Source organism: Petaurus breviceps, unplaced genomic scaffold (assembly GCF_028583685.1).
Source record: "Petaurus breviceps papuanus isolate PSGF00001 unplaced genomic scaffold, PetGlider_PUasm1.0 90556, whole genome shotgun sequence".
NCBI classification, from domain to species: domain Eukaryota; kingdom Metazoa; phylum Chordata; class Mammalia; order Diprotodontia; family Petauridae; genus Petaurus; species Petaurus breviceps.
Genome location: NW_027187273.1, coordinates 4991570 through 5016010, shown reverse-complemented (window position 1 = coordinate 5016010; position 24441 = coordinate 4991570). Strand labels below are relative to the sequence as shown.

The following is a 24441-nucleotide window of genomic DNA, read 5'->3' as shown; positions in this document are numbered from 1 at the left end:
TTTAACAGTAATGGTTTATCTTGGAAGGAGACTCGATCAATCAATCAGTAGATATTTATTAAGTATGTACTGTGTGCCATGTACTATGCTAAGCCCTGGGGATAAAAAAAAAAAGAGGCAAAAGGCATTTCTAACCCTCAAGGAGCTCACAAACTAATGGGGAGGCCACAAATAGAAGATAGAATTTTAATTAGGTCTTAAAGGGAGACAAGGAAGCCAGTAGGCAGTGATGAGGAGAGAGAGCATTCTAGGCATTGGGAACAGTCAGAGGAAAAGCCTGGAGCTGAGAGATGGAATGTGATTCTGGCAGAACAGTTTGGATGCCGGTGTCATTGGATCAGAGTAAGTGGACCGGAAAGGTAAGAGGAAGCTAGGTTATGAAAGGCTTTGAGCACTAAACAGAGAATTTTGTATTTGATCTTGGATGTGATAGGGAGCCAAGGCATTTTCCAGAGTAGGGAGCTGGAGTGACAGTTGGATTTGCGTTTTAGGAAAGTCGTTTTAGTGGACAAATGGAAGATGGATTGGAGTGGAGAGAGACCTGAACCTATCAGCAATTTATTGCAGTGGTCCAGGTGTGAAGTGATGAGGGCCTGTGCCAGAGTGATGAAGTGTCTTGGGAGAGAAGGGGGCATATTGGAGAGATTTTGCAAAGGTGGAATCAACAGGTCTTGCCAACAGATTGCATATAGGTGATGAGAAGTAGTGAGGAATGATGATGGTTCCTAGGTTTTGAGAGACTGAGAGGATGGTGTTGCCCTCGACAGTAGTAGGGAAGGGGGAAAGGGTTTAGAGGGAGAGAGAATTGAGCTCCATTTTGGACATACTTATTTTAAGATATCTACTGGACATCCAGTTCAAGATGTTTGAAAGACAGTTTTGCCCTCTAGGGGCATAATTCAATTCAACAAAGATTTATTAAGCTTTTATCATGTGTAAGGCATTATGCTCTGTTCTGGGCATATAAAATCCTTTTTCTCTTATTTTCATTCCATGAGGGAATGCTACATGTACTTTTATAGTACAAGATAAATTGTAGAGAGAAAGAAAAGGGCCAGTTGTGGTGATCAGGGAAGGCTTCACAAAAGAAGTAGCATCTGAGTTGTGTCTTGAAGGGAGAAAAGGATTATGAGAAGCAGAAATGAGGGAGGAGTGCATTCTCAAAATAAGGGACACCTCATGTGAATACCCAGAGACTGAAGGTTAATTATTGCCCCTATACAGACATTCTGGGGTCTGTGCATCAGATGCTAGTTGAACATCTAGTGCTTTTTACTTCGGGGATGTTTGGAGATGGAGCCTGTGCAGGAAGGGCATAGCAAGATGGGAAATTTGTGTCTCCAAGTCTTTGAGATGGGACAGATTGCTAAGTAGCATCTGTGCAACCAGGAACAACTGGGAGTCCAGTTTGGCTGGAATATAGAATATGTGAAGGGTAATGATGTGGCCTCAAATACCAGGCTAAGTAAAAAGTTTGCATTTTATCCTGTAATAATAATAGTTACCATTTATATAGTGCATACTCACAACAACCCTGGGAAGTAGGGGTTATTTTTATTCCTATTTTATAGATCAGGAAACTAAGAGGTTAAGTGACTTGCCCAAGGTCACACAGCTAAGTGTTTGAGACTGGACTTGAACTTAGGTCTTCCTGACTCCAGGCCCAGGGCTCTATCCACTGTGCCACCCAGCTGCCACAAGGTAAACTGTAGGCAATAGGAAGCCATAGGGAAGTGACATGATCAGACCTGTTTCATATAAAGAATTACTCTGGCAGTTGTGTGGAGGATTGATTGGAGAAGGGAGTGACTAAAAGTAGAGGAAATAACTGGGAGGCTATTAAAACAGGCTAGGCAACTGGTGATGAAGGCCTGGATTAGGCTAGTCGTCAGAATAGAAGAGGCAAATTGGAACATGTTTATAGGCAGTGGGGAAAGAGCTAAGAGAGGATGGGATTGATAGAGGGGTTGGCCTTGTCAAGGAGAAGGGCCATTTTTTCACCGCAGACTGAAGTAAAGAAGAAAAGAATGGGTGATGATAAAGAGGGGATTCGAGGTGTGATGTTGGAGAGAAGAGAGATTTTACTGCACATGACTATTTTCTCAGTAAAGCAAGAGGCAACATTTACTGAGAAAAAGGGTGCTGAGAAGGTTTGGAACAGCTGTTGAAGGAAAGGGATGGAGAGTGAGAGAATAAAAGTTTTGCTATACAACAGTGTGGGCCCAATTGAGATTAGATAATCTCAGATAATCTGAAGAAGCAGAGAAGACTGGTGTGGGTGATTCAGGGTGTAGGATTGGCTGAGCATAAATGGAGGTAGGGCAAAAGGACAAAGGAGTTAAGTGTGGAGAACAGTGTATAGTTGTACTAGTCAGGTTAGGATCAAGACTCAGGACTGTAAAAAGAGGAAAGAGAAGTCAGAGGGTGAGGGAATGGTTCAGGATAGAGAAACTGGCGGTTTTAGGACAGAAGGAAAGGAGGTTGTAGTGAGGGCAAAGAATAGATTTAGGAGCAAAACAGGGGAAGAGGAAAGGATAGAAGATTCTTATTATGAAGGTGGCATAATTTAGGGTGATGGTAAGGTCTAGGGAGTATGGCCATCCCTCTGAGTACTGAGGTAGATTGTTTTAAATCAGACCTGACATTACATTACTGTATGAGAAGCTGTTGATAAAATCCATCTCTTGGTTGTAGCCATATGCCTTGGAGAAAGGGGAGGTGTTTGGAAGGCTTGCTGCCTGCCGTCTTTTCCATCTGTTTGATTAATGAAGGGGGCTGGCTATTCTGCTTCACCTTGAAATTTGGGCTAGGTTTGGATTAAAAAAATAAGTTAGATACTGAGAGTTAAGTTTCTTTTTCTTTATTGCCAAACTGACTTGTGTACTTCTCATCTTTAAGCTGGAATTGACTTGTAGCCATTGTGTGTATCGAATCACAAAAAGCTGGTGAAAGTCTGATTTATAAGAATATTGACTGACTACACTTTGGAAACCTTGGTACCATCTTCAATTCTTACTTCTACTTCAAACATATTAGCCAGGGGAGGATTTTTATTTTTTTTGGAGGGGGAAGCTAGGGCAGTTGGGGTTAAGTGACTTGCCCAAGGTCACATGGCTAGTTTTTTGTATTGTGTCTGAGGCCAGATTTGAACTCAGGTCCTCCTGACTCCTGGGTCAGTACTCTATTCACTGTGCCACCTAGCTGCCCCAAGGGGAAGATTTTTTGCAAATCTCTTTTACTTCCACAAAGAGGCTTTTGGGGATGAGCTGAGATGGCTTCCACAATCCAGAGGCTCTGTGCGTATGTATGTAGGTAAATTTAGTTAGCTATATAAGCATTAAATATCAATAAAAAGTCATTGTAGGTTATTTAGCAGGGAATCAAAGTGATGAAAATAGCATTTTAGGGACATGACTGAACACCTTAGGCAGGGGACACTGGAGAGGGGATTGAGTAATTCAGGGACAGAGGAAGTAGGGTCCTTGATTAGAGTGATTTTAGTGGGGGTTAAGAGAAGGGAGAAAATGAGACATCTTGAAAGATATGACAGGATGGTGTTGACAGATAGATAATATGTTTGAAGTAGAAGTAAGAATTGAAGATGGTACCAAGGTTTCCAGTTTGGGAACGTGGAAGGACTGTAGTGCTACCAATAGAAATAATTAACTAGTTCCCCTCTTCTAGTCCCTTGAGAAGTCTAGATTTCATTTGACTTCTGCAGAGCCAGAGATTAATCTTGAGAAGGGACAGGAACAGTGAATAGTGCATTGGAGTCAGAATTTCATCCTTACACTTGGGAATAGCAAAGTAGTTCATATTTCCTCACCTTTCCCTCTCCCAATGCTTACCTGTCAGAATATATCTCTTAAATCATGTTTAGAAAACCCATGATCCTCATGCAAAAGACAACTTTATAGGGAACTGTTTAGGAATATACCTCTTAAGCAAAGCAAAGGAATTTAACAGAAAAATTTTAACAAAAAAAAATTTGTCCTTATTCTGTAGTTGGAGAATGTGTGATTTTCCTTGGTTTTCTAGCTCTTGACTGTTGTCTTGGTGACTTTTAGAAATGAATGGGTTCAACTGAGATAAAAAGAGAAATTTGAAGCTTTGTAGGGAGAGTATAGGATAATGGACAAATATGTTTCCTTGAGTATGTAAAATGATAAATGAAATCAAGAAGAAGGACATCTACAGAAACTTTATTTTAGGTCTGGATTTGTGATTTTATTGGTTAGGATTTCCAGTGTGAAACTGCCTGTGCTTATGCAGATGGGTCAGTTATCTGTAGACTTAGAGAGCTGCCTGGAGCGCTGAAACATACTGGACCTAAAAAAAAAAATTGAAGTGGGTCAGATTTTACATATTGGTAGTTACTTTTCACGTGTTTACACTTGGAGTCTTTGGTTACAGAGTACACATATAGAGTCTAGAGTGGAAAGAACAGCAGCCACAGCTTCATTAGTCAGCTAGTTGAATGGCTTCAGTTAAGTAACTTGACTTCTCTTGGCTTTAGTTTCCTCTTCTGTAAAATTGTTAGGTTGGAGTAGATAATCTCTAAGTAGATAATCCCTTTCATTTTAAAATTGTACTATTCTATGATTTTTAACTTCTCATGTTTTAGTTATTTTGTGGAAGTTGTAATAAAAACCAAACTCTAGTTTTTAAATTGCCACTTTTTCTTCTTTCCTCCACTCAGAAAAACCCTCTTAACCTATTGTGGATATGCAGTTAAATCCTTATACCAGCTTCTTAAATAGTGTGAAAATGTTTTAATTGGCGTGAAGAATGTTCCTTTGTTTTGTCTGTCATGTCGCATCTTTTACATTATTCTCAAAATGCAAATTATCCCCCAAATACTATGTTTTTGTAGTGGCAGCATAGTTTAATGAAAAGAATACTGGACTTGGAATAAAGTCAGAACTGGGTTCTGATAATCTCTTTATCACTAGTTTTTTATAGCAGTACTACCCTGTACCTCCCCAACTCTTACCTGACCTCAGAAGCTAAGCAGGGTTGGGTGTGTTTATTACTTGGATGGGAGACCCCTGGGATTACATAACACTGTCAAATTTTTCTTGTTTAAATTCTGGGTCTCCTACTTACTACCTTTGTGACTCCTGGAGAAATTAACCTCTCTGGGCTGAAGTTTCCTCTGAAAAGTGAAGGGGTTGGATTAGATGACCTCTCAGGTCCCATCTGACTCTTAAGTCAGTGATCCAGTGAAGCTGTATGACCACAGGCAAGGCCAGGAGTCACAGAGTCACTTTTTGAAAATATTTATTTACATATTTATGTGAAAAAGAAAAGACACTGTAACTTTGGTTATTCAAACCATGCACTTTTGGTAGAGGCTGTATTGCATATAAGTTAGGGCACTGCAGTTAGGCAGACTTAAACTGGAACACTTCCTCAGATGCTTACATAACTGTGACTTTGTGTGAGTGATTTAATTATTACAAACCTCCTCTTCCTCATCTGTAAAATGGGGTTAATACCAATTTGATTGATTTATTATAGGTATCAAAAGCACTTTGCAAACCTTAAAGCACTATATGACTATGAGTTGTGGGTGTTATTTTTGGAGCAGGAAGAAATTTGAAGTGGGAAGAAAGATCAGAGCTTTGGGTTTTTGTTACATGGCTTAACAACCTTGAACTTTCTTCTTTGGTTCCTTTGTTTTTCTTCAGTTCAGTGCTCAATTAAAATAAAGATCTGAAAAGTAAAAATGTAATGCGTTGTATTCAAAGGTAGGACATAAATGGATGATTTTTGTGGATTTCTTTAAAGATGAAAATCAGTCTCTTATCTGAGTGAGATGATTTATTATAGGGTGTGACTTGCTCAGCAGAAAAGGGAACCTAAATATTCTCTTTCCTTCTGTTCACTTAATTTCCCAAGTTAGTACATTTTCTTCTTCTATATGTCATATTCTAGTACCCACTGATTATCTTGAAACAGCTGCATTAATTGATGGATTTTAATGACTATTTACTATAAGTAATTGTGGTTTGTTAGGCTAAGTTTAGTACATGCTTTTTACATGCTTTTTTGTTTGACTATCTGTGCAAACACTAAAAGAAAGGAATTTTACCCACTGGGACTCATTCTTTTCTCCCTGCATCTGATTTGGTTCTATTCCCAGGTAGTACTTAGGCTATAAATAGAAGCTGTCGCTCTAATGCCAGCAAGTAGTTGGTGAAGAAAATGAAAACTGTCTTTATACTTTGGAGTACATGCCAGATAGTCAGTAGAGATTCTGTGGAGCTGTGAGAATGGGGTTTTTAAACTGATTTGAAGTTTTTTTCCCTGTTAGGTTTTCATCAACTTTGGCCATAAGTGCTAGGTTGTCCATACTTACAAATCCATGATTGTTGCTATATTACTATTGAATGTCACCCTATAGGCAAGGAGTAGGTAGAAGGCCAATTAAAATGAACATTTAGAGCTGAAGTTCCATTATTTGATATCTGCCTTTTTTAGCCATGCCTCCTTGTCCTTGCTTCTGACGGACCTCTTCTCTGTCTTGGTGGTTCTTTTCTACATTGTTGGACCACATCATCAGGGATTTAACATTGGAAATACTCGCTATAGAGAGAGAATGTATCATGATAGATTGAGGTCTCTAGCTAGCCCTTAGATTCATGGGTATTCATTCTTCTGTAGGTCAACTCAAGTCCAGGGTATTATTGGTGTCTGCCACATGAAGAAAAGATGTGGATATGTTATTTATATTTTTATTTTTTTTGTATATATGTATATGTACTTAAAACATTCACTTAAAAAATTTGAGTTCCAAATTCTCTCCCTCTCTCCCTCAAGTCCCTCCACCCATTAAGAAGGCAGCAATATGATATGCATTACAATTTGAATTCATGTAAAACATTTCCATATTAATCATGTTGCAAAAAAAAGTAAGAAAAATAAAGAGGGAAAAAAAAACTTTAATTGGTACCCAAAGCTCATTAGTTTTTTCTCTGGATGTAGATAGCATATTTCATCACGAGTCCTTTGGAATTGTCTTGGTTCATTGTATTGATTAGAGTAGCTAAATCTTTCACAATTGATTATTGTTAACAATGGTTCTGTTACAATGTTCTCCTGGTTCTGCATGCTCACTTCGAATCAGTTTATAGAAATCTTCCCAGATTTTTCTGAAGCCATCATCTTTGTCATTTCTTACAGTGTTGTAGTATTATATTACAACTGCATACCACAATTTGTTTAGTCATTCCCCTAAATTGATGAGCATCTGTGGATACATTTTCAACATATTCTTTACTGGTGTCTTAAGGACTGTATTTCTGAGTTAGTTAACTATGTGGTCAGGACAGCTAGGTGTCACAGTAGATAGACTCATCTTACTGAGTTCAAATATGGCCTCAGACACTTACTCTGTGTCTGTTGGCTCTGTGACCCTGTGTAAGTCACTTAACCCTGTTTGCTTGAGTTCCTCATCTGTAAAATGAGCTGGAGAAGGAAATGGCAAACTATTCCAGTATCTTTGCCAAGAACACCTCAAATGGGGTCAGAGTCAGACGTGATTGAAATGACTGAGTGACAATAAACAGTATGGTCACAGATACATAAATTGTGTCAGGGGAACACACATGGGGTTTGCCCTCCTAGATTCCCCTGCAACTGAGAGGTGTATAAGCAGAGCACGAGACATAAATGGAATGAAAGGTACTTTTGGTTTGAAGACTGCCTCAACCTTATGTTATCAATGCAATAGAGGTCTTGAATTCGGAATTGTAATCACAAAGCTGGTTTTAAAGAACTCTGCAGTATTCCATGTTCCTTAGAGCCACAATCACACTCTTGAGGGAAAGGATGTATACAAATGATTTCTAAGTAGTCTGGTTCATTGCATTTCCTGCTAGGGCAGAAGCACTGGTATAATTTCTGGCAATGTGCCTCTGTTCCTTTCCTACCTTCAGGTGGGAAGACAAGCTTTCCTTGTGCTAATACTTGTAATGAGTGATAGAAAAAAAAGTTTCATTCTTTTGCTGTACTGTTTGGAACCATGGAATAGGATTATACAATCACAGATTTAGAAGTAGAAGGGTCTTTTACAGGTCATCTAGTCTAATCTCATATAATTAAGTGGAAAAGCTTGGGTTTGAATCCAGATCCTCTGTTTTCAAATCCAGCACTCATTCAGCCATACCATAAGACTGAGTTTATTGCTTCCGGATAATAGTTAAATCACATTGTTAACTTCAAGTAGGTATTACTTTTCTAGTGGCCTGATGTAGTCTGGTATAACTGTATCCATAAAATAAGGGGCCACGTCATAATGGGGTTCTCTATTGTATTTGTCTTTCAGCATTGTTCATTGAACAGTGGAATGAAGTCATTCATAAAATATGTGTTAAGAACCTCTTGTGTGCATGATACTCTGCTAGGTGCTCAAGGGGGGTAGAAAGCTTACATAGTCTAGTACCTGGGATAAGATGCAAGCATAGAGAATTAAAGTGGTGGAGTGGAAAGTTCCCTGGATTTGGAGACAAATCCTACTTCTGTTAACTACCTGTGTGACCTTTGGGCAAATTAATTAATCTCTCTAGTTCCTCATCTTTAAAGTGAGATATTTGGACTAGGTGGCCTCTAAGGTCGCTTTCATCTTCAAATCTGTGATCCTGTTGACTGAGCACATTAGAATGTTGAAGAAATAAGAAGTAAATGAGCTTTGAGAGTGGGAAGTTGGTTAGTTGTGGGAATCTTGGGTGGCTCCTTACAGGGGATGACATTGGAGTTGGGCTTTAAAAGCATGAGTAGTAATTAACAGGCAAAGCCATTGAGGGAGACACTCCTAGTATTAGCAATAATATGAAGAAAAGGACAGTGTGTGCTGTAGGAGCAGATCTTGGGTTTGGAAAGAATGTGTACTGGATAAAGGGAAATAATATAAGACTGGAAGGGCAGAGTGGACCCAGATTATGGAAGACTTTGAAGGCCAGGCAAAGTAGGTTTGAACTTTACTTGGTAGGCAATAGTAGCAAATGAAGACTAGATCTGTAGGTTGTGAATGGGCTGTTTTTCTTTCATTCATATAGGGAGCCCCCAAGAGGGAGCTTCCTCTGATAATGAAGACTGGCATCTTTTTTTTTTCTTCTAATTTATTGCCTAGGGCAGGGTTTCTTAACCTGGAAATTAAAAAAAAAGGATAACTATTTAAATATTGTTGGTTTCCTTTGTAAGCTCATGTATTTTAATTTATTCATTTTAAAACCATTCTGGGAAGGGACCCCATACACTTTACCCACCAGCCAAAAGGGTCAAAGATATAAAAAAGATTAAGAATACCTGGCCAAGGGGTGTGGGGCGGCCAGGTGGCGCAGTGAGTAAGAGCGCCAACCCTAGAGTTGGGAGACTTGGGATCGAATCCAGGCTCAGATACTTAGCCCCCACCCAGAAACACCTGGCCGTGTAACCTTGAGCAATTTACTTAACCCCAATTGCTTAAAAAAAAAAAAAGAATACCTGGCCTAGAGAATTGTGGGATGGAGGGAGGGGAGAAGGAGAGAATTATGTGACTTGTTCAGGGACACAAAGCTAATACATATCAAGGGCAGGAATGAACCCAGGTCTTCTGAATCTGGGTCTAGCTGTCATCTGTTGGTCCATGCTGCTAGCTTTATAGATAAAGATTATTCTGGTTCTGCCTCTTACTCAATGCTGGGCAAGCTATTTAATCTCAGTGCTTCAGGCAATTTAAAACTGAGGTACAGACAGAATGCAGGTCTGTATTAGTAAAGGGGGGTGCAGCTAGGATAGAATGTCAGACCTGAAGTCAGGAAGACTCATCTGGCCTCAGACTTATTAGTTGTGTGACTGTGGGCAAATCACTTAACTTTCTTTGCCTCAGTTTCCTCATTTGTAAAATGAGCTGGAGAATGAAGTGGCAAACCATTTCAGTATCTTTGCCAAGAAAACCCCACATGGGGTCGTGAAGAGTTGGATACAACTAAAAAATAGCTGAACAAGAACAAATCAGTAAAGGGAATTTCGACATGGGTAGTTTCTTATACAGATGAAATCAACTTTTGTGCTGTCAGGGGGTGGAGTGGGGCGTGTTCTCCCTTCTTCCTTCTGCACTGCTGCCCACCCCCTGCTTCCCACCCCCCAGTGGGGGAAAAAGGTAGGCAGTAACAGAGGCAGGGAAATCATTGGGCTATTGCAGTCATTTTGGCATGTAGTCATCCATGAGAATAGAAGAGACTCAGGGAGTTAGTCATTAGAAAGGTGGAGTCAAAGACTTGATAGCTAGTGGGACATATGAAAGAAAGGGTGGGACTGCGTGCGTGTGTATGTGTGTATGTGTGTATGTGTGTGTGTGTGTGTGTGTGTGAGAAGTCTGAGATAAATCAAAATTTTGAACAGTTGGGGTTCAGTCAGCAAAAACACAGAAGAAGGCAACTGATGACAAACTGTTTTGATGTTTTTAGGCTTTGGTCTTGTTTGAGGCAACCATGGATAGCTGGAGCTGAGGTTGAGCTCTGCAGAGGTCGTAGAGATTTGGGACTCATCTGTATAGAGGTAGGTTGTAGTTGAAGCTGTGGGAATCAATGAGTGCCAAATAAGAGTGGAGAGAGAGAAGAGAAAAAAATTCAAAAAGGAGGCACTTAAGGTTCTATGATATTTATATATGTATTTTTTTCATTTTTCAAATGCTTTATTAACTTCTGGTTCACATCATTAATTTCCACCAGATTTTGAGTTACAAATTTTCTCCCCATTTTTCCCCTACCCACCACCCCAAAATAGCAATCCCACAGGACATCCCCTCCTCCAATCTGCTCTCTCCCATTTCTTCTCCCATATCACCTTCGACTTTTCCAGTAGGGCACAGTGGATCTCTATGCCCCAGTGCCTGTATATCTTATTTCCCAATTACATGTAAAATAGCACTAATAATAGTGTGTGTGTGTGTATGTATACACACACACACACACACATATATGTATATAATTGTAAAGATTTGATTTTAAAACTTTGAATTCCAGATTCATTCCCTTCCTTGTCACCCACCCTTACTGGGAAGATAAGCAGTTCAGTATAGGTTGTACATGTGTAGCTAATGCAAAACATTAACATCGTAGATACATTGTAAAAGACTGACTATATTTCCCTCCCTCCTATCCCACCTCCCACTTGTTCTATTCTCTACTTTGATCCCGTCCCTTTTCAAAAGTGAGTGCTTCCAACTTCCCTCCTCCCCAGCCTGCCGTCCCTTCCATCATCCCTCCTCTCATCCCTTTCCCCCCTACTCTCCTGTTGGGTGAGATCCCCTATTTAGTGTGTATTTCATTCCCTCCCCCAGCCAAATTCAATGAGAATAGGGTTGACCCATTCCCTTTTGCCTTCCTATTCTTCCCCTCCATTGTAACCATTTTCCCTTGACTCTTCTTTATGAGATAGTTTACCCCATTCTGTCTCTCTCCATCTCCTCTCATTATATTCCTCTCTCACCTCTTAATTTCACCTTTTAATTAATTTAATTTCACCTTAAGTATCATCCCTTCCTATTAAATTGGTCCTGTGCCCTCTATGTATACCTGTAAATATATATACACACATTTCCATATGTATTCATATACCCATATACCTTCATATATAGACATATATATATATTTCTATTCCCTTCAACTATTTTCATACTGAGAAAAGTTTCATCAGTTACAATGATCGTTTTTCCATGTAGGAATGTTAATAGTTCAACTGTGATAAGTGGCTTATGATTACTTTTCCCTGTTTACCTTCTTTTGCTTCTTGTATCTGAATGTCAAATTTTCTATTTAACTCTGGTTTTTTCATCAAGAATGCTTGAAAGTCCTCTATTCCACTGAATGACCATATTTTCCCCTGAAACATCATACTCAGTTTTGCTGGGTAGGTGATTCTTGGTTTTAATTCCAGCTCCTTTGCCTTCTGGAATATCATATTCCAGGCCCTTAGATCCCATAGTGTAGAAGCTGCCAGATCCTGAGTTATCCTGATTGTGTTTCCACAATATTCAAATTGTTTCTTCCTGGCTGCTTGTAATATTCTCTCCTTGATCTGGGAATTCTGGAACCTGGCTATAATATTCCTAGGAGTTTTCTTTTTGGGATCTTTTTCAGGAGGTGATTGGTAGATTCTTTCAACCTCTATTTTGCCCTCTGGTTCTAAAACATCAGGGCAATTTTCCTTGAGAATTTCTTGGAGGATGATTTCTAGGTTCTTTCTTTGATCATGGCTTTCAGGTAGTCCAATAATTTTTAAATTATCTCTCCTGGATCTATTTTCCAGGTCAGTGGTTTTTCCCATGAGATATTTCATGTTGCCTTCTATTCTTTCATGTATTTGGATCTGTTTCACAGCATCTTGATTTCTCATAAAGTCATTAGCTTCCATTTGCTCCAATCTAATTCTGAAGGAATGATTCTCCTCAGTGAGCTTTTGAGATTCTTTTTCCATCTGGCAAATTCGGCTTTTTAAGGCATTCTTCTCCTCATTGCCTTTTTGAGCCTCTTGTGCCATTTGAGTTAGTCTGTTTTTTAAGGTGTGATTTTCCTCAGTCAGCCTGTTGACTCTCATTTCATAATTTTCTTGCATTGTTCTCATTTCTCTTCCCAATTTTTCCTCCATTTCTCTTATCTGCTTCTTAAGTTCCTCTATGGCCTATAACCAGCTCATATTTTCCTTTGAAGCTTTTGGTGCAGGAGTTCTGACTTCACAGTCTTCCTCCTGTTCCATGCTTTGCTCCTTTTTGGCCCCCAAATAGGAGTCTAATATTGGAATCTTCTGTCTCCTTTGTTTCCTTTGCCTGGTCATGTCTCTCCTCAGTCACTTGACCCCTGGGCTTTTTGCCACAGTAGGACTCTGCTACCAGACAGGCGAGCTTTCGTACCAAATGCTGGGGTTTTCTCAGCTGCTGGAGGTATTAGTTGGGTGCCCTCTCTGAGGCCTCCGCACACTCTGGCAAGCTAGACACACACCCCAAGACCTCCACCCTAGACCACAATCCAGATCCCAGAAGGTTAAAGCAAGAGTGATTATTCCTCAGACTGGTGCTTGGTCCCTCTACACTCTGCAGGCCAGGAGCTGAAGCTGCCAAGTGGCACTGGCTGGCTGTGCTGGCTTCTCAGCGGCTTCTCGCCCTGGGGGCAAAAGCCCAGCACTCCCAACTACTGGTCCCAAAATCCATACTGCAGTGACCTCTCACTTTGTCCTTCGCATCTATTTGTTGATAAATCTGGAAATGGCCACAGCTGCTGGTGATCTGAAGTCCCTCCAGCCAGTAGCTGGTCAGGCCTACCCTGGGGCTAAAACCTCCAGCTCACGGGGACCTGGGCTCTGCTCCCAGAGTGCTGCGCTGGCTGATTTCCTGCTGGCCTGCTGGGCTGTCCTCAGCGGGAGGTTAGCTTCCCCAAAGTTTGTTCAGAGTCCCCATTTTACATGGATTGGGGAAGGTGGAAGCTGGAGCGGCGTGGAGGTCCTCTTTCCACTCCACCATCTTGGCTCCACCCCGATATTTATATTTTAACAGTATTCTGCATTGCCATCAAAGATTATGACTTAGATTTGTCAGTTAGTCCAATTTAGTGGCCACTTTTTTTTAAAACAAATTTTTTTTATTAAAGTTTTAAGCTTCAACATAGTTGCCCTCATTATCCCTTCCAGAGAGCCATCTTATATAATAAATATTTTTAAAGACAAAAAAAGAAAAAAGGAAAAAAAATCAGCATAACTAGTAGATACAACAAAAGAGTCTAAAAGTATGTACAGTGTGCAATACTTCTGACCCTCCCACTTCTGCGTAAAGGGTGAAGTGGGAATGGCTTCTCATATTTCTTTTGAGCCAAGAGTACCTACTTTTGACAGCTACATTTTATTAAGTGTCAGCAGGAATACTTGTTAGTGAAAACCTCTGCAATCAAGCCTTTTGCAGTCTACTTTGGAAATAAAGACATAAAACATATAAAAAGTTAAGTTCTTATATATGAGATAAATAACATTTAAAATACCATATAAGAACTTATATTATTAATTGACAATATATGCTCTAGATGAATAATTCCCAGCCTTTAAGCTCAGGTTGTGTGGTGGGGGTAGGACTGGAGAAGGGTGTTGTGGAATTAATGCAGAGTTCACAGATCTCTATATGTTTCAAGCATTGTAATTTTGATCTTCAGCTCCAGCAAAATATGCAATATGACTTAGTACAGTAAGTGAGCAAATGCACCTTATGTGGACTGAATAAATAATTCCTTTAACAATATGTATTGCTGTTTTATGTAAGTGCTGTTGTGATTAATAACACATAACTTCATTTAAGTGTTACAGAATTCATAGTAGCTTTTTGTCATCATATATTTCCTCAATCAACAGACAGTACTTGTATAATTATTATCATGTGAAAACCAGTACATTTTTTTTTAACATCTTAAAGAGCGGCCTCTTACTTGGAATGATTGTGAGCTAGTGGTCTAAACCAGTGGGCCCTAAACCTTTTTGATTGCACTCCTTTCTTAATAAAAAAGATTTTGAGTACCTCCCCCCAATATGTATATGTATAACTTATTTATAAATTATATGTATGTGCTACCATAATAATAATGTACCTTATAAAACATACAAAATAGAAATTTAAAAAGGATGAGCTAGAGATGAAATAGTATTTGATCAATGTGGAACCACTCGAGTTTATTGAATAGGGGAGTAGTCTAGTCAGACTTGTGCTATAGGAAAATCACTGGTACCTGGATGGAAGTTTTGGAGAAAGTTATTACTTGAGGCAAGGAGACAATTTAGGAGGCTAATGCAGTAGTCCAGGTGAGATGTAATGAAGTGGCGGCAATATAAGTAGATAAGGGGCAGATATAAGAGACATTGTGGGGATAGAAACAGTAATATTGGACAAGTGATTGGATTTATGGGGTGAGGGAAAGTGAGAAGGCAAAGATGACATCAAAGTTATGAGTCTGGGTGATTAGAAGGGTGGTGGTGCTCTAAATATAAATAGGGAAATTTTGGAGAAGGGCAAGTTTTGGGGGAACAATAAGGTAACAAGATCTGCTATGAATATTGCATCCTATCCATGTCTGCTTATACTGTGAGAGGCAGAGCTCTTACGTACTGGACACTGCCTCAAGCCAGAGTTTGCCTTCTGAGGGGTGCCTGCTGTAGCTACAAGGTGATCTGAGGGATAGGAGATGGATATGCTGGTGGGAAAATTTTCCAGTGGCATCTCTGGAGCTCTACTGTGGGTACTCAGTGGTTAGATTATAGACCAGTGCTTGGTGCAAAAGGGGGGAGGTGGAGAACTTGGAGGTGGAGAGGGTGAGAATGTTGGGGGACACGGGTAGGTATGGTTTGTTGGAGATAAATTCTGAAACCTGTCTTCCCAACTTCTGATTAGGTGATCATCTACCTTTTGGGGTCAAGCCCCACCTTTCCAGGGAGACCCTGGGCCCTACTTTGGAGAGTACTGGTCTAGACAATAGATACTATAGGGATTTGGAAGAGCATTACTGGATAAAGTGGTCAGGAAGCAGAGGCAGTGGACTTGAAGCCGGGCCTGAAAAGAGAGTATTTCAGGTGGCAGAAATAAAGGAGGGAGAATATTCTAGGTTGATAAAATATCCTGAGCTAGTAGTGTGGAAGTGGGAATGCGCAAAGTTTATTTGAGGGAATGAATAGACCAGTTTTGCTAAGATGCAGTTCCTTACACGTGGTCAACAATTGAGGACAAATATTTCATACTGAATACGTGTAGCAGAGGGCCTCTGTCCTGAAGAATGGTGAAGCATGAAGTTGGAAAAGTTGGTTGGGGTTATAGATATCTTTGAAGGGCAGTCTAAAAGATTTTGATTTTTTTATCCTTTAGGAAGTGGAGAGCTAGTGAATATTTTTGAGCTATTGAAGATTATTAAAGATTCAAGTGCTATTTGAGATTTTAAGTAATCTGATCAAAGCAGTGTTTTAAAAGGACCTGTCTATTTAATTACAGCAGGCAGGTGGTGCGGTGGATAGAGTGCTAGGCCTGGGGTCAGAAAGACTCATCTTCCTGAGTTCACATCTGGTCTCAGACACTAGCTGTGTGACCCTAGGCAAGTCACTTAACCCTGTTTGCCTCAGTTCCTCATCTGTAAAATGAGCTGGAGAAGGAAATGGCAAACCATTCCAGTATCTTTGCCAAGAAAACTTCAAATGGGGTCACGAAGAGTTGGGCATGACTGAAAAACAATGGAACGACAATAACAAAAATCTCTTGAATTCTTAGTGGATGTACTTCAACATGTTAATTTGTGCTTTGATAGCAAATGCAAAGTGTTGACAGTGATCATCTTCCATATGCTGATGTATGTATGTGCTTATGACTCATGATCAGAATAATGTTCAACAATTGTTAGGTTGGTTTGCCAAGTCTGTGTTTTGCTTTAGTTAGTCTTTCTGGCACTGACAGAGTGTCTTTCTATAGTGTTTTCCTTAGCAGTACCATATTCAGCTTCTGTATTTGCTTTGACTCTGAATGTTACTGATAACTACTAAGACCTCAGAGTGATCAACCCTTCAAAATGAATTACAGGTTAGTTGACAGAAGTCAGTGCTATTTTCAGAAAGAGGTTATGAACAGAAATCAAACCAGTTCTGTATGCTTTGATGCTCAACCTTTTAGTAAGTGACAGTGACATATGTTGCTATTTTGTTTTATTGACCACTTTGACACACCCTATCTGTGTAGCTTATACAAATGTGACATTTCAGAAGAAGAAATATAATATCAATCCAGCAGCGCTCTGGAGGCAGCATGGTGTATATAATAGAAAGTTCATTGGATTGTAGAAGGGTAAGGGAAGGGAGATAGCATTTATATGGTGCCTACTATGTGTCAGGCACTGTTCTAAGTGCTTTACAAATATCATCTCATTTGATCCTTACAACAACCCTTTGAGGTAGGTGCTATTATTTATTATATCCCATTTTACAGTTGAGGAAACTAAGGCAGAAAGGTTAAGTGACTTGCCCAGCATCACACAACTAGTAAGTATCTTAGGTGAGATTTGAACTCAGTTTTTCTGGACTCCAGGCCCAGTGCTCTATCCTCTGTGCCACCCACCTATCCCTTGTACATTCCATTAACTAATGTAAAAATTTTCTGGTTTGTATCTTTAAGCATGATCATTGATGTGCTGTACCTTATGAACAGCATACTACTGCATCATTCAGTTATTGAAGAATGTAACAAACAATGAGTTTTAAAGTGGCACAACACAGGTACAGTGATGGCAACAGTTTTGCTATAATCCCCATAGGTAACTTTTGTGTTTATTATTCTAGATATTTTTACACCAAAAGAACAATCAGTGGTGTATTCTTACATATGTATAATACGTTTTTATACAATTACATATGCCATTTTGGTGGAAATGCTGATTTTTATAGAATGAAAGTAATGTAGTAACATCATTTATTTGATGACAAATAGCTGCAAATATAACTAGTGTCCAACCATTTACTACATCTTTCGAGACCTGAAGAGTGTTCTGTCATTTAAAAAGTTATTTTAAGAAGCAAGTTTCCATCCTGTGCCATGAAATTTCTATTTTTAACATTTTCACCAATTTAATGCTGTCTTATTTTCCTTCCAATTCAAGGCATTTAAAATAATAGATTTTACTTAACATATGCAAAATAATCAGTTTTATTTTTTTAAAAAAACTTGTTTAAAAAAGTGCATTCAATGTAGTTCAATGACATACACTTTTACATCATTTTTGTTTAGGTAACTTAAGTTGTTTCTGACAGCCTGAAATAGTAAAATCAAATGCTTTCATGTCAGGTATTTGAAGAGAGAACCTGTGAATGGGGCAGGCAGGCAATTTGGACTGACATCCTCAAAAGCTAAATGGATACAACATATAAAAATGAATAATAGAACTTGATGGACCAGTAATTAAAGTCATTTTACCCTGAAAAAGCCATCACCTGCCATTTTAAGTGGTATGTGTGGTTCAGGTGTGGGCCAGTGTGGTTAAGAAGAGGCCTGGAAAACTAGTTCTTGTCACACTTGAGTGAGCTATACCACCCATGTTCCTTAGCTGTCATCATCTTAGTTTTTATCTACACTTTTTTGATTTCCACCGATACCCTTTGCATCAATTATTTCTGTTTGTTACTAATTAATTAAAATTTTTTTCTTTTTGGAGGGGGGAGGGCAGGGCAATTGGATCAAGTGACTTGCCCAGGGTCACATGGCTAGTAAGTGTTAAGTGTGAGGTCAGATTTGAACTCAGGTCCTCCTGACTCCAGGGCTGGTGTTCTTTTCATCTCGCCACCCAGCCGTCCCCATAATTAATTAATTCTTGAATGATTTTTTGGTTTCAGAATAGTGCCAAGTAGATCCTTTGGTAGAATTAGAACTATTGTCAGATGAGAAAATGGATGATAGGATCATTTGACACCTCAGAGATCATTTAGTCCAGGGCTTCTTAACCAGAGGTCCGTGAATAGATTTCATTGATGGGAGTGGGGGTGTGTGCAGCGGGCATTGGTGAACTTGGATGGGAAAAAAATTACATCTTTATTCTCACCAACATCTAACTGATATTTACTATTTCCTTCAATTGCTAATTATAAAAAAAAAATATTCTGAGAAGGGATCTGTGGTTTCACCAGACTACCAAAGGGTTCTATGAAACAAAAAAGAACCCTTTATCTCAACCAGTCTCTATTTTACAGATCAGGAACAAAATCCCAGAGAAGTTAAATGACTTCTTGAAGTAGCCCTTGCTCCTTTTCCCTCCAACAGAACTCATCCTTTTGTCTTTGGATTCCGAGTTCCATGCTCCTTCTACTATACCATACTCTACAAAGAAAATAATTTAATATTTTGGAGATCTAAAACCTCTATAATCCAATAGCTTTCCATAATATAAAATGTGAAACTAAGTTGTCATTGCTCAGAATTTAAGTTGGTTATCTTTAACCAAGCATCTTTGATGTTGCAGTTAAACTCTTCATTGAGTTGATCTTAAAAATCAAGAGAACTGTTAACTATTCATATGTGCACCTTAGTAGAACATTTTCATAGTCAGTAGACTGAAATATCCTACTGTTAGTTGTTACTGCCTAATTATGTGTAATTAAAGTAGCATTGCTTATTTTACCTATAATTAAGATTGTGTGTGGTTTGATTGATGGACTTGAAAATGCTTGTTCCTAGTGCTAGATTGCTATCCTAGGGAACATTTTTGAATCAGTTTTATGCATTGTAAAGCACTGTAAAATTACAGGATATTTAAAACATAATCAGAAATGAAGTTCAAAAAGATCAGAAGAAAACAAGTCAGATATAATTCTTTTAGAATGGTCAGGAAAGCTAAGCTCAGTATGGCCTGAGGCTTGCAATAAATCTTAGTGATAATAAAAAGTCCCTTTTTAGTTATGTTGGAGGCAAGAGAAGGAACAAGAAAGGAATGGGACTCCTGCTTGGCCTGTATAGGACAACCACGAAGAAGATGGAAATATAGGGGGCAGGTAGGTGGCACAGTGAATAGAGCACTGGCCTGGAGTCAGGAGGACCTGAGTTCAAATCCAGCCTTAAACACTTAACACTAGCTGTGTGACCTTGGGCAAGTCACTTAACCCCAATTTCCCTGCCCTTCCCCCTCCAAAAAAAAAGCAAAAAAAAAAAAGAAGATGGAAATACTCTATACCCATTTTACATCTCTTTTCTACCAAGAGAATATTCCTCAGATTGCTTATTATAGAAGAAAAAAGTGGTTCACTGGTTATTTTCAAAGCACAAATAAGTGAAAAGTGCCGGAGGAGCATCTTTTTGCTCTCAAGTTTGGAAGTTGGCTGAGTCAAATGATATCTCTTAAGTTTTGATGAAAATTTATGAATCAGATGACCACAATACTTTGGTGATCTCTGAGGAATCATTAAGAAATTATGAGAAAAAATTAAGAAAAGATTAAAAAAAAGATATGTACCATAAAAGTGGAGATAGTCTCATTTTTTTTTTTTAAAGGAAAGAAATTAGATTCTTCAAATAGGCCAGTAAACTTGATAAAAATTCTTGGAAAAACACTAGAAGAGATTATTAAAAATTTGCTTTATGAACACATTAAAAGGGAAGTGGTGATCACTGTTAGCCAACTTCATCATCATAAAAGCTGGTACTGCTTTAAAGGTTTCAGAGAGATTTATATATATATTATGCAATTTGATCTTCACAACAACTCAGTGAGGTGGATGAATTTATCCATATTTTACAGATCAGAAACTTTAGGTTCAAAGAGATTAAGATTTACCCAGGCTCACACAGGTAGTAAGCGTTTGAAATGGAATCTCAACCCAGGTCTTCCTGACTCCAGGTGCTGTGCTTGAAGATGGCACCAGATTATTGAGAGCTTTGAAAGCATAGAGGAGAAATTTATCTTCAATAGGATAGATATTAGGTAGCCATTGAACACTCTTGAGCAGGAAAGTAATGATGAAAATGTTTTTTTAGTTAAGATTAGTTAGGTAGTAATGTGCAACATGGATTGGAGATGATTATTACATGTAATAGATTTTTTTTTTAGTTTGGATTATCTCTATCAGACTTCCCTTTTGGTTTGTTTACTTTTGGAGGCTATTGAAGATAGAAAAAAAAAGTAAAAAAGTGAAAAAAAAAACATGTATTCTCATAAAAGTTTACTTAGAAGTCTTTGATCTGTCAAACTACTAAATTTAGTTATTTATGGATACTTTAGGACTACATTTAGCAAAACCCCTTCATTTTGTTGCATACCACTGTGCTATAATTACAGAATATTCTGCCATGCATCATTTGAAACAAAATCAGCAAATGTTGGTTTGCAGTTTCATTGGAAATGTTAATGAATGCTGTGAATTGGTACAAGCTGTTGGATGAGGTTGTCAGTAAGCCAGTGGAGTCTGTTGGGCCTTCATTACTCAGAATTGAGGTTGCTTACCCCTAGCTCAAGCATCTTTGATGTTTCAGTTAAACACCCTTCATTGAGTTGATCTGAAAAAAAAAGGGGCCTTGTTTATGTATTTATGTCCTCCTTAGTTATAGACTTAAGCTATTGCTAAAAATTATGGTAGAGTATTATAAGGATCGAAAATGTATTTTCATTTAATACTATCTTTCTCTTACCTATAGTGGTTTAAACTGAAGAGTGAAAAATAAGTGGATACATATTTCCAGCAATTTTCTAAATGTTTGCAAACTTAAATTCACTTACTTTTGAAATCGATCCTTTATTGTATTGTCTTGGCCCTTTATTGGCTTGATCTGGCCATTCCATTTGCCTCGGTGTCATATGCCTTGCTGGCACTGAGTTAAACTGGTTTGCATAAAGTGGCTCTTAGCACTATACAAAGACTATTGGGATAGTATGTCTTCTTTTCCTTCTAGGGGTAGCCTTACATCAGTCATTTCCATTCAGGCAGGAGTAAGGCAGGGTTGTCCTCTAAACTCCATAGTTTTTAACCTAATCCTGAAACTAATAATCATGCCCTTAGAAAGATGGGGCTAGTATTTATTTTATTTTATTTTTTGGAGGGCAGTTTGGGTTAAGTGACTTGTCCAAGGTCACACAGCTAGTAAGTTAAGTGTCTGAGGCCTGGATTTGAACTCAGGTCCTCTTGACTCCAGGGCCAGTGCTCTATTCACTGCACCACCTAGCTGCCCTGGTACTAGTCTTTAAATTGTATGGCAGGAAAGTTATCATCCTAACCTGCATAGGTGATTTAACCATAGTGGTTGACAACCTGGACTCTCTTAGTAAAAGTATTGAATAATGTGAGTTAGGTTACCAGATGGGCAGGATTACATTTTAATGGGGCAAAATATGCCTCCTTGTTAATTGATGGTTGAAAAAAATGTGCTCCCACCTAATTTCAAGTTCAAGATTAGGAGATTTCAGTCATGTTGAAGGAAAATAATTACCTTTACCTTGGAATCCCTGTGGGGTTCTACACCACAAATTATTACAGCGATGTGATAATATGATCACAGATTTGGATTTCATATGTGGATAGGTTGAAATTGACACCTGGCAGAAAGTAGATGCAGTAAATACTTTTATTCTGTTCTTTATTTTGTTCCATCTTAAGAATGGTGTGGTTCCCAAGAGTGCCCTTAGTCTCTCAGACAGCTGTACCTCTCCCAAAGAGCCAGTATCTCACTCCTATATTTCCCCTATAAAATGGGTAGGTGGGGGAGTAAATCTACTGCCTATAGTCATAGTAGTAGACATTGGACAGGTGGTTCATGGGGTGAGACTCCTGGCTTCAGTTGATCTAGGTTGGCTTTCCCATCATTTCCTTGGTGACATGGTGAGGAATAGAATCAAGCCTGACTCTCACCCAGAAGACTTTGCTGTCTATCTGAATGGCTCTATAGAAGGTGAATTTGGAGTAGAGTGCAGCAGGATCAAACATTTGGTCCTGACTACTGGTAGCCTCCTGGCTACTGTCTATAAAAATTTCATCTGAATGGAGGATAAATAACAATGTCCTGTCCCCATGGCTAAATGATAGACCTTTGATTCCAAGAGTGGAGAGTTTAAAACAGACACTTAGACATTTTATAAACAACAGCAGATTTGCAAACCTGATCAGGGTAAAGTGTATTCAGTTACCTCCATGACTCTTGACTTCTAGCTTTTTTATGGGAAAAAGATCTTTTATCTGGCTTGTAGATTGTCATTTTATCCACAGTGATAAGCACTGTTGTTTGTGTTGGTGGAGGGCACTAAATGAAACATACCTACATGCCATTCTGGTCCTCATACCCCAAAACATGGCTTCGTGTTAAATAAAATTAACTACTAGAGAGAGCCGGAAACTACGGAAGTGAGGATAACTTTGAAGGACTTGGAGAGGCTCTACTACTGTCAGTATCTAGCTCAGGAAGGCTACAGAATGCATTGCAATGCACTGGTAGTTGTCACTTTGGGACGTTGGGATCCAGCAGTGACACAGTGTTGTCTAAATTAAAAATCAGCACCATGTCTGCAGGCTTAGTAAGGAAACTGATGATGTAGGACTCCATTAGATGGAGTGGAGACATATATAGAGAACATATCGCCGGGGTGAGACAGTGCACAGAAGGAATTTTTGAGAAGGATGTTTCTTTTTTTGTCTTAGCAAGGGCAGAAAACATGTCCTTTTTAGGATCCAGAGAGAAGCAACTACATTTTTATTCCACACAGAATGTTATACAATATTTCATCTTTTATATGTATTATATGTGGTTATCTTGTATGTATATATACATGTATTTAAAATTTATGTTTGCATGTGCTGCTACTAGGTACTTAGGTGTTAAAAATTCTGAAAAGAATCTTATAATAAAAATTCCTATAAGTCTGTGCATTTTAAAAATTATTTGAATAAAAGTAGAATATCTGTAAGAGCATTGTGCCTTAGAGAAGTAGAGTGACTTGTCCAGAGGCCCAGATTAAGTATCAGATTTGGCATTTGAGCTCTGGTCTTCTGGTTCTAAGTTCTGGGTTCCTTTCATTATTGTCACAAACCTGGGGTGGACTGGAGGCATGCTCCAAGAGACTAGCATTCTGTATCCTCTTTAGAACTTTGGAACTTTTAGGTTCTTAGTGTTTAATTTCTGTTGACTGAGCAGTTACCCCTTCCCTTCCAGCATGCCATACCATCTGCCTCCCATTATACTTATTGGAATCTATTTTGATGTGCCTACTATTTCCTCCTGAAATTTCAATCATATTCAGTTCATCTCTAATTCATAGATTCATTCTGTTTTGCTTTGTTCTTATTCTAGGTTATTCTACTCTGTCCTTTAGATCACCTCTTTTATTATTAGCAAATTTTCTGTTGTCCCTGAACTTTTCTTTTAATATTCCTGCCACCTTTTTGCTTTAACTAAAATTTGGCTTTCACTTCAGAATGGCACAGATCTTTCTTCATTAGAAGCTATTTCTATTGTCCTCTTTTTATAAAGTCTGGAGAACAGAGTGATATAATTCTTCTTCCTTTGCTATTTCTGAGGGCAGCTAGATGGCACAGTGCCTTTTCTTGAGTTCAGACGTGGCTTCAGACACTACCTGTTTCATTCTGGGCAAGTCACTTAACCCTATTTACCTCATTTTCCTCATTTGTAAAATGAGCTGGAGAAGGAAATAGCAAGTCACTCTAGTATCTTTGCCAAGAAAATCCCAAATGGAGTCACAAAGAGTATAGACCAAAATAACAAATGACAACAGCATTGCTATTTGTAGCCCATTGATGATGACCCCCAATAATCAGTTAAATTTTTTTTAAAGTTTATTTTGCCTTTTTTGGAGAGCAACTGGGGTTGAGTGACTTGCCCAAGGCCACACAGCTAGTTTGTGTGTGTCTGTGTGTGAGTGTATGTGTGTGTGTGTGTGTGTGTGTGTGTGTGTGTGTGTGTGTGTGTGT

General features: G+C 38.8%; 1 protein-coding gene across 4 annotated transcripts in view; it reads left to right on the top strand.

Annotated features, from left to right (window-relative positions):
- The window catches only part of PXYLP1 (2-phosphoxylose phosphatase 1), a 55974-nt gene that overhangs the window by 2873 nt on the left and 28660 nt on the right, over positions 1-24441 (top strand). For 2 of the 4 annotated variants that reach the window (XM_069063368.1, XM_069063367.1), the window contains exon 2: positions 10452-10542. The exons of the other annotated variants lie outside the window; for them this stretch is intronic. The gene's annotated coding sequence lies outside the window, so the exon portion shown is untranslated. The remainder of the gene's footprint in view (positions 1-10451; positions 10543-24441) is intronic. 4 annotated transcript variants of the gene reach the window in all.